Raw genomic sequence first — 12,361 nt, forward strand, 5'->3', positions numbered from 1 at the left:
TTACTGTTACACTAGCTTATCAATGGATTCATTTGATACAACCTATTTACCCTGCAGTTATGAATTATCCCTTGTAAATAAATGCAAGCTCTCTAATTTACACCTAGGGGTTAGTTTGTGTTTATACTACTTATTGAAGGGAAGTAAATTAGCTAGGGAAATACATGATCAAATACAATGGATGTCTGATCTGCATATCTAAAGCTGGTCTCTGCACAAAGGGTTTACCTAACTCAATTACCTGTTCCTGGGCTCATTCGGTCACACCTTTATCTGAATTGAACATCAGGTGAATTTAGGTATTCATGCAAAGATTTATTTGGGTCCTGACATCCAATATTCTATTTCAGCATATCAGATCTATGCTTTATCCTGACACTGATGCTCTCACAAATTTCTAAAGGCAAAATTATAATGGGTAAGGAACTCAATGCAGTTCTAGATCCATCCCTTGATTGGTCTTCTTCTACCACGCCTAACACGAAGACTCACATAGACTCAACTCCTCACGAAGACTGAACTAGACTCAACTCCTCTCTGAGACTGCATGACCTATACAACTCATGGTCCTGCACAGTCTCCATTCCAGAATAGATATGGTACCAGTCGATCGTTTAACCATACAAATGCTCTGTTCGACAGACACTGTCCCGATCTCTTGGTCAGACCATGTAGCAGTGACACTGGAGGTGATACTCAACACCCTGATAGTCTCACAATTTCATTGGAAGTTGCCAGACCACTTATTCCACAAGAAGAAGACCAGCCACCTGGTCTCTGGTCTCCTTCTTGTGGAGACCAGAGACCAGAGACCACCTGGTCTCTGGTCTCCACAAGAAGGAGACCAGAGACCAGGTAGCTCGAGCAATCCAGGAGTTCAAAGAATATAACTCATCATCAGACGTCCCTCCCCCATTTTTGTGCACTTTGTGTGGGAAGCGCACAAAAACTTTAACATTAACACTTAACTTTTAAAATTAACACTCACAGAACGGAGGCTTTCCCACTAAACATCACCCAACCGCTACAACACACTCTAAAATCTACATACCAAGTCTGTTGGCAGCCACACAAATTAAAATTCCTCGGAGTACACATCACTAAACATTATGACCAAATTATCCAGGCCAACTTTCACCCACTGATTGAAACCCTTATAAAGGACCTTCATGTCACCACATCTCATGGATTGGTAGCATAGCTGTGGTCAAGATGAACCTCACGCCCCAATTCCTATATTTTTTTCTAACCCTGTCGATCAGAGTTCCCTCTAATGTCCTTCTATGACCTTCAAAACACTGTCACAAGTTTTTGTCTGGGCATTAAGAAGACCCAGAGTATGCCTAAAGATCCTCTATAGGCATTCGAAAGAGGGCAGATTAGGCCTTCCCTGTTTGCACAAGTACTTCTTAGCCTCTCACCCCATACAAGTGGTGCTTACACACTTACACTCGCAATCCTGACTATGCGTAGAAATCAAAGACCACCTACTTCACATGCACTCACCTTACTCCCTCTTCTGGATTAACCCCATGCATCACCCAACTCCCTCCAAACATGCACTTCTTGCTCTCAGCTTGTAGAATTTTTTTTATTTCTGATCATCCCCGCATGACCCCTTTATGGAACAAGGCCAAGCTTGCCCCCGGCTTAGACCCTGGTGCATTCAAAGGCTGGACAGTTCTCAATGCTAAATCCTTTCACGACATTATCCCGCAAACTACTGCATTGGGCTCCCCTCAACTACATTCTACCAGTAACTACAGATCTGTCATGTCTACCATTACAAAATAAAAAGCATCTGCCCTCCGCACTAGAAGCCTTCTGCATTCACAGATCCATTTCCAGTGACTTGCTCTTAACATTTTATTTGATATTCCTAAGACATAACCAGCCACTCAAAGAAAGACATGAGCTTAGGTGGGAGGAAGACATGGATTAAGTCCTTGGTCCAGAGCACTGGACCTGAATTCGAGAGGCGGTGTCCAAAAGCTCCATCTGTACACAGCTCAGAGAAAATTCATACAAACTCCTCTCTCAGTGGTATTTTCTGCAGATGAGACTGAGGACTATCTACCAAAAATGTCTCAACATCCTGTTGGCTTCACTGTGCAGGGGAAGGCACTCTGTCCCACAACTGGTGGACATGCCACAAGATAGTTTGAGTTTGGACTGAGGTCCAGCAATTACTCATACCTTTAACTACAATCACGGTACCAGACAACATCTCCTACCACTTACTTCCCAGACCAATCCCTGATACCCCGAAACACACCAAAAACTGATTGGACATGTCTTACTAGCTGTGCAATGCTTCATTGCCCTAAACTGGGAAAAAACAGACCCCCACTATTCAAGTGCTAATTCTCAATGTATGGCAAACACACAAAATGGAACACATTGCCAGCATTTTGCACAACCACCTCTGCCAGTTCTCCAACACTTGGAATGCCTGGACACCACATTACACCACTGATCATTGAACAACACGCAACAACAACCCTCCCACACTTTGCCTGGCACCTGTCCCCCCCTAACTTTCCACTACTAACACTCCACCGGTACCACACTTCAATCTCTTCTCCCTCCCCTTACCTATCCCTCACCCCATCACCCTCACTACCACATTGAACCCCTCTACAAGTGCCTCATTGATACCTATAAGATCAGCAACTTGAAACATGCTTGTTTGTAGTTGGAAACATTGTCACTGGATTCAACTTGGCTCTATACCCCATACCCAACCCCTTTTTTTTTCTTTCTGTATCTCCCACCTCCTCATTGCAATGAACAACCCAATAAACAAATTTATTTTTTTAAAAAAAGTAAATCTATGTATTTTTCTGGTTGTCCCAGTAGTAGAGAGAAATGCTCTTCCTAATAGATGATACAAGATCCCACAAATTATGAAAAGTTTGAGGTACTATATAAGGTTAAGTTTAAGCAGTTAGACAAGTTTACATACATCCTGCCAAGGGATAGATAGTACCATACTGTTAACAGACAAACTCCTCTGCATAATGGTGACTTTATGCACTTTCCCTCTGCTTGATTATCATATGGTATTGTAGTCTGAGATGGGCCTGCTTAAAAAAATAAAAACATCACTTTTAAACCACCATCGATTTTTCAACATTTCAAATTCACCTAAAAAACTACATGTTGTTTCCTCTTTTATGTCTTAGTAATTAATGTAAAGGGACCTTATGTCTATATGTATTTAATATATAATATTGTAACATTGGGCCTGATCTATTAAGGAAAGTTAAGCAAAAATAAGCAAGTAAGGCAAAACCATTATGCATTGGAGGGGGAGATAAATTAAAAATGTGATGGCAGATTTATAGTTGGTGTAGGGCATGAGCTAGATCAACTTTAAATTTCAGTGAGCAAATAAGCTAACAAGTATGTGTGTGCTACATGAAAAACAGACAGTAAAAATAATAAACTCATTCGCACCCCTTGTATTGCAACATGGTTTTGTCGAGAAAACTTGAGTAAGAAAACGTACTCAATTTTTTGCTTAACTTTCCTTAATAAATCAGGCCCATTGTGTTTTATTATATTGTTATTTGTGCAGTTATAAATGTATTTTCTCATAGCGAGGGCACTTGGGTAAGGCAAAAGACATCCTATTGAAAGTTTTGGCCATTGGTGGATCTTTAGTTCTGAGGATATATAAATATGAAGACATTTTACAGAGCTACTAAGACTCCTATCTGGCTTCTAGCATATTCCTCTCTCTCCCGTGTGTTATGTTTTAATCTATATATATATGTTTTGAAGACTTTAAGCCGTTTATGGTAAATTTTGTAATGTAGACAATTAGTGACTGACTGGGCTGGGGGGCTGGGGAGGTATCTGCCCCTTCTTCTGTAAATGATGCACCTCAGGCCAGCATCCTTTCCAAGAGAAAGATCCAAAGTACAGTACATTGTACACTGTATACTTTTATTTTGGAGAATGGCATCAGTTGATCCACATACTAGCTCCGTATTATGGTATTCAGCCATTATATTATACTGGTACTACAATGTAATATAACACACCGGCAAAATAAATATATATTATTATTATTATTATTATTTTCCATTTTATTATAGTACATTTAATTTTAACCAGATTCAATTAGTTTGGGCATTAATGAAATAACATGTTTGGAAGGTGGTACAGTTGAAAAATAAAGATTAGCTAATTTCAGTGATAAAAACATGTTGGTAGAGTCACCAAAGAACTTGCACAGAAAAAGTACAATGTGGTGAAATTATTATACATTCATTAGCAAAAGTCAACAACGATATATATAAAATATACAATAGTTGGTCAATGTGATGTACATTTTTGTCATTTTACCAGTATTACACAGTACTGATATAACTTCATTGAATGTACAGTATTATATTTTTGCTTGTACTGTAATCGTGATCATACTTGGCCCTGAAACAGGATCTCACATGGGACATATAAAAAATGCTCAAAAGACACTAAGTGCCTGAGTCATTAAGGAAAGTAAAGCATAAAAAAGCAGTAAGTTGTCACCTGGGCAAAACCATGTTGCATTGGAGGGGGAGGTACATTTAAAATGTGGGGACAGATATATAGTTGGGGTAGGGCATGTCCTAGATCAACTTTCAGTGCAAAAATAAAGCTATCAAGCATTTGTGTGCTAGATGAAAAACAGCCAGTACTGAACTTGTGTGCAAAATAAACTAATTTACACCCCTTGCATTGTAACATAGTTTGTCCCGCAGAACATTTACTCATTTTTTGCCTTACTTTCCTTAATGACTCAGGCACGAAAATTTTATCCGTGAATATCATATCATTTTATTGCTCCCCACTGTCAATTCAAGTACAGCTCTGGACTTGTAGGTTCTGTACTGTAAATAATTGACAATCAAAAGCCACCCGCACTATCCCCACTAACTGTTATATCACTATCTTCTGTACTATGAGCTCCCCACACCTCTTAGATTATAACATCATTTGGGCAGGGCCATGTTCACCTTCTCTATTATGTCTCTGTATGTGGTTTGTTTTGTCATGTCATTAATCCCACAATGTACAATGCTGCATATTATTTCACACTTAATGAAAAGAGGATAATAGTAATAATAATAATAATAATAATAATAAAAATATTAAGAATATGAATAACAAATGGGGCCTTGTTAAGAATCAAGAATCAAGTATATTTATGACTCTTTATTATTGCATTGCATTGTATTACTGTATACTGGAGTTCCAAGTGAGTTGAGATATCATACTTCATAGATGACATCTCGCTTCACATCAATGATAATGCAACTTATGAACTTAAGACAGTTAATCATCTAATATTTGCTCAGGAACGTTAAAAATGTATGATAACACATTGTCATCTGGTATTTGAAAAGAGGCAAAAAAGTTTAAACAAGTGTCATTTAAATGTGACACAGCAATATGTTTTAACGTGTGTTGTATAATTGAATTATGCTGTGCTGAATGTTAATGTAATGCTTGCTATATCTGTTTGGTCCCTCATCTACATTACAAAGGGCCACTTTAGATCTCATTGGTGTGTTTCTTATCCTTTCTTAAAAATGGGAAAGATATTTGATAAAGCAATAGTCACCATTTGGAAATAATTGTGTATTACTAATCAAAATAGCCCTATATTAAAGACAGTGCTTTATTTTTAGTCCAATACTAGAATCTTGTTTTCCCATTGGAATAAATCTGCAGATTATACATTGCTGTGTGCATTCCAGAATATGAGCACTTAATGGCAAGTTTCAATAAAATATGTGAATATGAACTTATGTTTTATAATTATTTTTATACCAGAATTGATATTTTGGAAAGGACAAAAAGACACTGCATAAACCCCCAGTTGGCGATGAAATGTAATGCTAGATACCTGTGATAAAGAATAAACTTGCCAGTCTCGTCAAGATTTTTGTCAGGGTTTCCAAGGCAAGGCCACGGAGAGAAAGTAGGTGAACAAAGTGGTTTATTAGAAACACAGGTAATACAGGTTCAGGATGCATAAACCGGTAAGGCAGTAATATAACCACAGTTCTTAACAGCGGAATAGGCAATACTGTAAGGCCATGGAGAGATGCAGTAGTCAGCAGGTTGCAGGGTGGATACTTTTGGAAGAGGTGGAGAGATGAGTAGTTTGTGGATTGCAGGGTTAGATACCTCTGGAAAGGTGGTGAGATGAGTAGCCTGCGGATTGCAGTGTTGGAATCCTCTGGAAGAGGTGGTGAGATGAGTAGCCTGCGGATTGCAGGGTCAATTACCTCTGGAAAGGTGGTAAGACGAGTAGCCTGTTGGTTGCAGGGTCAGATACCTCTATGAAGCTGGTGAGACACAGAAGCCAGGTAATGCTGAAACACTTCAGAGCAGACAGCAGGTACCGCTGGATGTAAGCTGAACATGTTACACTGAGAAGCAATTAGCTGTAAAGAGCTGAAGCACAGAGATCCACACAGGTGTTTAACTCAGGAACCTGATAGATGATGAGCTGTGTCTGCAGCAGTGGAATGAACAGCAAAACCACAAGGTCAGGTACACTGATAAGTATAATCAGGAACAGGAGTCAAAGGATTGCTTCCTATCAGGTTGAGTGACCTGATGATCTGGCCCAGACTGATGGCCGAGACTGTCTTTTAAGGAGTAGTGGCAGGTGTAAATCATCCTGAGAAAACAAGCTTAGCTCAGCAAGAAGGGAAACAGTTCAAGCGCCAGAGTGGCCCCTTTGGTGGCTGCAGGCTAAATATATCCAGAAAGACCAACATAGCTCCTGGCAAACAGGAGCTGCAGGAGGCAGATCGTGACAATACCCCCCTTTTAAAGGGCGGATTCCAGATGCCCATCAAACCGGGAGCTTAGGATAAGTCAAAGAAATCAGAGTTGTAGTCTAGAATTGGGGTCCTGTTAGAGATGTCTACGTCTAAGGAGTGCAAAGATCCCAAAGCCCCACTCCTCCTCTTCTTTTTACCTTTCCTTTTATGGGTTTTAGACGGTTGCTGGAAAAAGACAATCTTACAGTTTGAGTAGCTTGAGTTACAGAAAGTGGCAAAGAAGAAGCACTAGGAGTAGGATTGGCAAATTCTTTGAAAACTGCTTCAGTAAAAAGCCCCAAATCTGACAGAGTAGGATTTTGGGTCTCAATAAAGGGATTTGCCCATTCTAGAGCTTTCCCTGTAAAGTTGGAAAGCATGAAAAACGCACACTTTTATTGGTATGATATACAAAATCTTACAAGAGTATTAAATTTCCGGATGTCTCCATCAAAGGTAGGTGGTGGGAATTCCACAACGGAAGCAGAGTCAACAGCGTTGGCAACTTTAGATGATGGGGTAAACAGAACCTTGGGGGGGGGGGTTTGGATCGAGAACAAGGATCCCCAACTGGGACGGCAGGAAAGGACAGAGCACATGACTTGGAGAAAGGATCGGGGCGGGCAAACTTCTTGGCAAATTAGGGTTCAGCATATATATCCAAAGGCTCGGACTGGGCACACGATTTGGCAGCACAGAGAGGAGCCTCGGACCTGGCAGCACTGTGAGGAGCCTCGAACTTGGACTGGAAGGACGGGAACCTCTCTGGAGCAGACTGGAAGGACAGGACCCTCTGTAGAGCGGACTGGAAGGACGGGACCCTCTCTGGGGCAGACTCGAGAGATGGGAACCTCTCTGGAGCGGACTGGAGGCAAGGGGCCCTCTGTGGAGTGGACTGGAGGGATGGGGGCCCTCTCTGTAGCAGACTGGAGGAACAGGGCCCCCTTGGAAGCAGGCAATAAGGGCAGTGCCCCCTTGGAAGCAGACAATGTCTCTGGAACGGAGACAGAAGCTAGATATTCAGCACTGGAGGCCATGACAGGAGACTCTGGAGACACTGGAGACAGAAGCTAGTAGCTGGTTACTGGAAACTGAAGCTAGCAGCTGAGTACTGGAGACTGACGCTGGCAGCTGGGTACTGGAGACTGAGGATGGCACTTTGGAGGCTGTCTTTTAAATAGTAGTGGCAGGTGTAAATCATCCTGAGAAAATGAGCTTAGCTCAGCAAGAAGGGAAACAGATCAAGTGCCACAGCGGCCCCTTTGGTGGCATGGTGGTACTGCAGGCTAAATATATCCAGAGAGACCAGCATAGCTCCTGGAAAACATGAGCTGCAGAAGGCAGATTGTGACAAAATTCCTTGGAAAAGTCCTCTGGACTCTTTTGATGTTTTTGCAGTTTGACAGCTGTGCACTTAGACCTGATGGTGTTTCTGGGTATAAGACAACTCTCTTTTCCAACTCCAGGGCCAGGTAGAGCAGCAAAAATATGCTCTGTGAACATATTAAAATGACATTGTCATATATATATTCAAGTTGTCCCAAGTGGCAATATATATAAATGGTGGGAGAAGACCAATTGGGCTTGGACCCTAGATTAAGGATAGCAGGCACGCAATCTTGTAGATCAAACCTTCAATATCGCTGACAGAAAATATGTATACAAAATTATACAAACACATGAGCCACATGATCTACCATGGGTTTAAAAAGTAATTTACTTTAAATTAAACTCAATAAATCACAGAGTTTACTTTACCAAGTGTGCAAAATTGGTTACAAAGTTATGATACAAAGTGGTAGTGCCTATAGGTGGGGCCACTTACCTTTTAAGAACATGTATGAAAGTCAATTATAAAAGTGTTCGGTACAATTTTTATAAATGTAGGACATTTTTGGCCATTAATTGTCAGCTGTACCTCTTTTGCACAGCTGAATAGTGTGATGGTTTTTATAAATGTTTTTTGTCGGGAGCATGCAGTAGCCTGGGTCCTATGTATTACATATATAAGTATAAGGCGATAGAAACCTTGCAAAATAAGGGTGTCATGTACCTACAATTTTTTTTTAAATCTTGATATCATTTTTAAATAAACTTTATTTAACACATATAAAAAGTTTAGAACTTGTGATTTTATGGTTAATGAAAAGACCATGATAGCATTTTGTGATTTAGCTACAATAAGACTTAATAATTAGTTAAAATAAGCACTATTATCCATTACAAAATAATGTACATAGACAAATGAAACTCAGCCATTAGGGAAATTATGCATTCTGACATTCTAATATCCCACTGTGCCTTTAATTGTTGGAAATGTCTCATTACGCACCACTCCTGAGAGACGTTTCACAGTATTTAATCTTCTGCATGACCTGCTAGTAATGGTTACTGTAAACTACAGCATAAAGATGCCACAATATTGCACAATTTATTCCCACATCTGTTATCTAAATTCACAGCCTATGTTTTGGATTAGCAAAATAGATGGATATTAGGTTTCTACTGAACCTGCAAGAAGACCATAGTGGACACTGTGAAGTAGAAAGAAAAGTCAAGAAACAAATTTGGGCCTTTATAAGGTAAGAACCGGTTATGAAAATACCACGGACGACATTGTGAAAAATTGTGTAAACCTGTTGCTATTAGGTGTTCCTTTACTAACAAATGTAGCGACCAGTATCTTATATTTTATGATGTCTATGTATGAGATACATTTATCTCTTCCTACCCCCTCATTTTCCTGTAGCCCTCTTTCTGGGCCCCCTTGTTTTCCTGTAGCCCTCTTTTGCGCCCCCTCATTTTTCTGTAGCCCTATTTCTAAGCCCCCTCGTTTTTCTGCAGCCCTCTTTCTGCACCCCCTCGTTTTCCTGTCGCCTTCTTTCTTAGACCCCTTGTTTTTCTGTTGCCCTCTTTCTGCGCCCCCTTGTTTTCCTGTAGCCCTCTTTCTGTGCCCCTTCGTTTTCCTGTAGCCCCCTCTCTAAGCCTCCTCGCTTTCTGTAGTCTGTACTTACCTTCTATGCTTCTTTTCACTCTTCTCAGCTTGATCGCAGCTATTCTCACTGATAGCGTTGTGATGTCATGGCCGTAAGCAGGACCCACACAGATTCGGTGCTTCACTGTAGCAGCACCGCAGAGGAAAAAAAAAAAGTTAAATAAAAGGTGCCGGATTGTCGTTCGGGGCGTTCAATGACAAAAAACGCCCTGATATTATATATAAATAGGCTTAAGTTGTTCCAAGCCATGTTGTTCCAATTAAAATTACATTGCTTAATTTAATTAGAAAATGCACTGTAAGGTCCAAACAAACTTCCTAATGAGCTGTCGGATGATGTGGCTGAATGACAGGATGTGACAGGGCACCATTCTAGTGTTGGGATGATAACTGTATACAGTGGCAGTTGTGGGCATTGTCCAACTTCATTTACCATCCATCCAGGCTGATATCAGACAGTGCCCAATCACATGTTGATCAGGAGCTACGGCCCTTTCAGAACCATACACACTTTGTGTTCAAGCCAATTAGGTCTAAAATGATCTAGATGGTTGTGAAAATCAAGAAAAATATGAGCACATTTATGTTACTAGGAAAAAAATTAATTAAAGATACTCATTACTATAACCAGGATTTAATATAAAAATACTTTACTGAAGATGTTTAATAAGACACTGTGTATAAACATATATATGTAAATGACACTTATACTTAAATTTATATTTGGTTAAGCTTAAGCTCAGTAAGCTCATTGGGTCTGATTCATTAAGGATAGGAAAGCAAAAAGATGAGTTACTTTGAACCTTGGCACAACCATGTTACAATGCAAGGGGTACAAATGAGTTTATTATTTTGCACATAAGGAGAATACTGGCTGTCTTTTTCATGTAGGATGCAAATACTTGATAGCTTTATTTGTACACTGACATTAAATGTTCGTCTAGGACATGCTCTACCATAATTATAAATCTATTCGCACATTTTAAATTTACCTCCCCCCTCCAATGCAACCTGGTTTTGACAACATTCAAAGTTACTCTTTTTGATTGCTATACTTTGTTTAAAGAACCAGGCCTATTGAGTTTTAAATGTATATTTACATTTTTGAAGCAAAATTAAACCTTAAATAAGAGTTCAGTATATTTAAATGTGTTTTAAGTATTCTAATTTTATTTTACTTGATATTTAAGACTGACCAATCAGGCTTAGATTACAGATAGAAGCACATGTATAAACAGGTTATTACATAGTTGTGTGATAAATGATTAGTGAAAGTTGTTTTTTCAATGAATGTCTTCCACAGGGCTTACCACCAGCATCAGACAGGATATAAAAAAGAGGAATGAAGGAATGTTCTTGAGCACAGCAGTAGATTAAATAAAACTTATTTTATTCAGGTTAGGTACATTACAAAAAACATGCATGATAACATTAAGATGGGAGTGAGTCATTGTTTCCATTCATATAGAAAGTCCAAGCTGTTATCCTGTTGTAGGACGAGCTCTATGTTTCTTAACTGTATTGTTGGACCCACCACAAGGTTCAGGTTTAATTCAGAAGTGATTTATAAATAATAATTAAATTGTGTATTAGATAAGAAGAGGTATCTCTGGAAAAATTGGAAATGGTACTTGCAGGAAGCTATGAAGACTGTGGGAATGAAATAGATAATTTTGTAGAAAATTAGCTAAAACGACTCCAACATGCAAAAAATGTAATGATATAGATGTATCACCAAAACTAAATATGAAAAATATTTTGCCAGTCAACTATAGGTCAGCAAACTAACTAATGGCCAGATTTTTATATTTCATTGCTTACTCAAATAACCATAAGTGTCTGCAAGTGATAAGTGAGCATATGCAAAATTCAGTCATTTACTTTAAATGAACGGTAGATAGTTTGGTGACTGCAAAACATGCTGCCAGAGTCATCTGCCTCATTTTCTCATTTTACCAGGTTATACGCATATCTCTCTAGCATCAGTCATTGGATTGTATTACATTCCAGTTCTAGGACATAAAGAAAAGCTGATAAGTAAGTGGCACCAACTTAAGTATGGTCCTCAGCCAGGGGCGGACTGGCCATCTGGCACTTCTGGCAAATGCCAGAAGGGCCGATGGCCAGAAGGGCCGGTCCGCATGTCCGCCAAGCAGCAGCACCCTGCGCGCTGCTCGGCGGACGGAGAGTCAGTGACTGGCGACTATGTGAGTAATCACATGGGACGGCACCACGCCACAGGCGCCGTCCCATGTGATTACTGCATAGTCGGCAGTCATTGATTCTCCGTTGGCTGACCAGCGCGCAGGGTGCTGCTGCTGCTGGATGTAAAAAGGTAAGTGTCTGTGTGTGTAAGTAAGTAATAGTGTGGCAAACAGTGGGGCTGGCAAACTGGGGCAAACAAACAAACAGTGGAGGAAAAACAGTGGGGCTAACAAACAAACAAACAGTGGGGCTAACAAACAAACAAACAGTGGGGCTAACAAACAAACAGTGGGGCTAACAAACAAACAGTGGGGCTAACAAACAAACAAACAGT

The sequence above is a fragment of the Mixophyes fleayi genome, chromosome 12 (assembly GCF_038048845.1).
Source record: "Mixophyes fleayi isolate aMixFle1 chromosome 12, aMixFle1.hap1, whole genome shotgun sequence".
Taxonomy (NCBI): Eukaryota; Metazoa; Chordata; class Amphibia; order Anura; family Limnodynastidae; genus Mixophyes; species Mixophyes fleayi.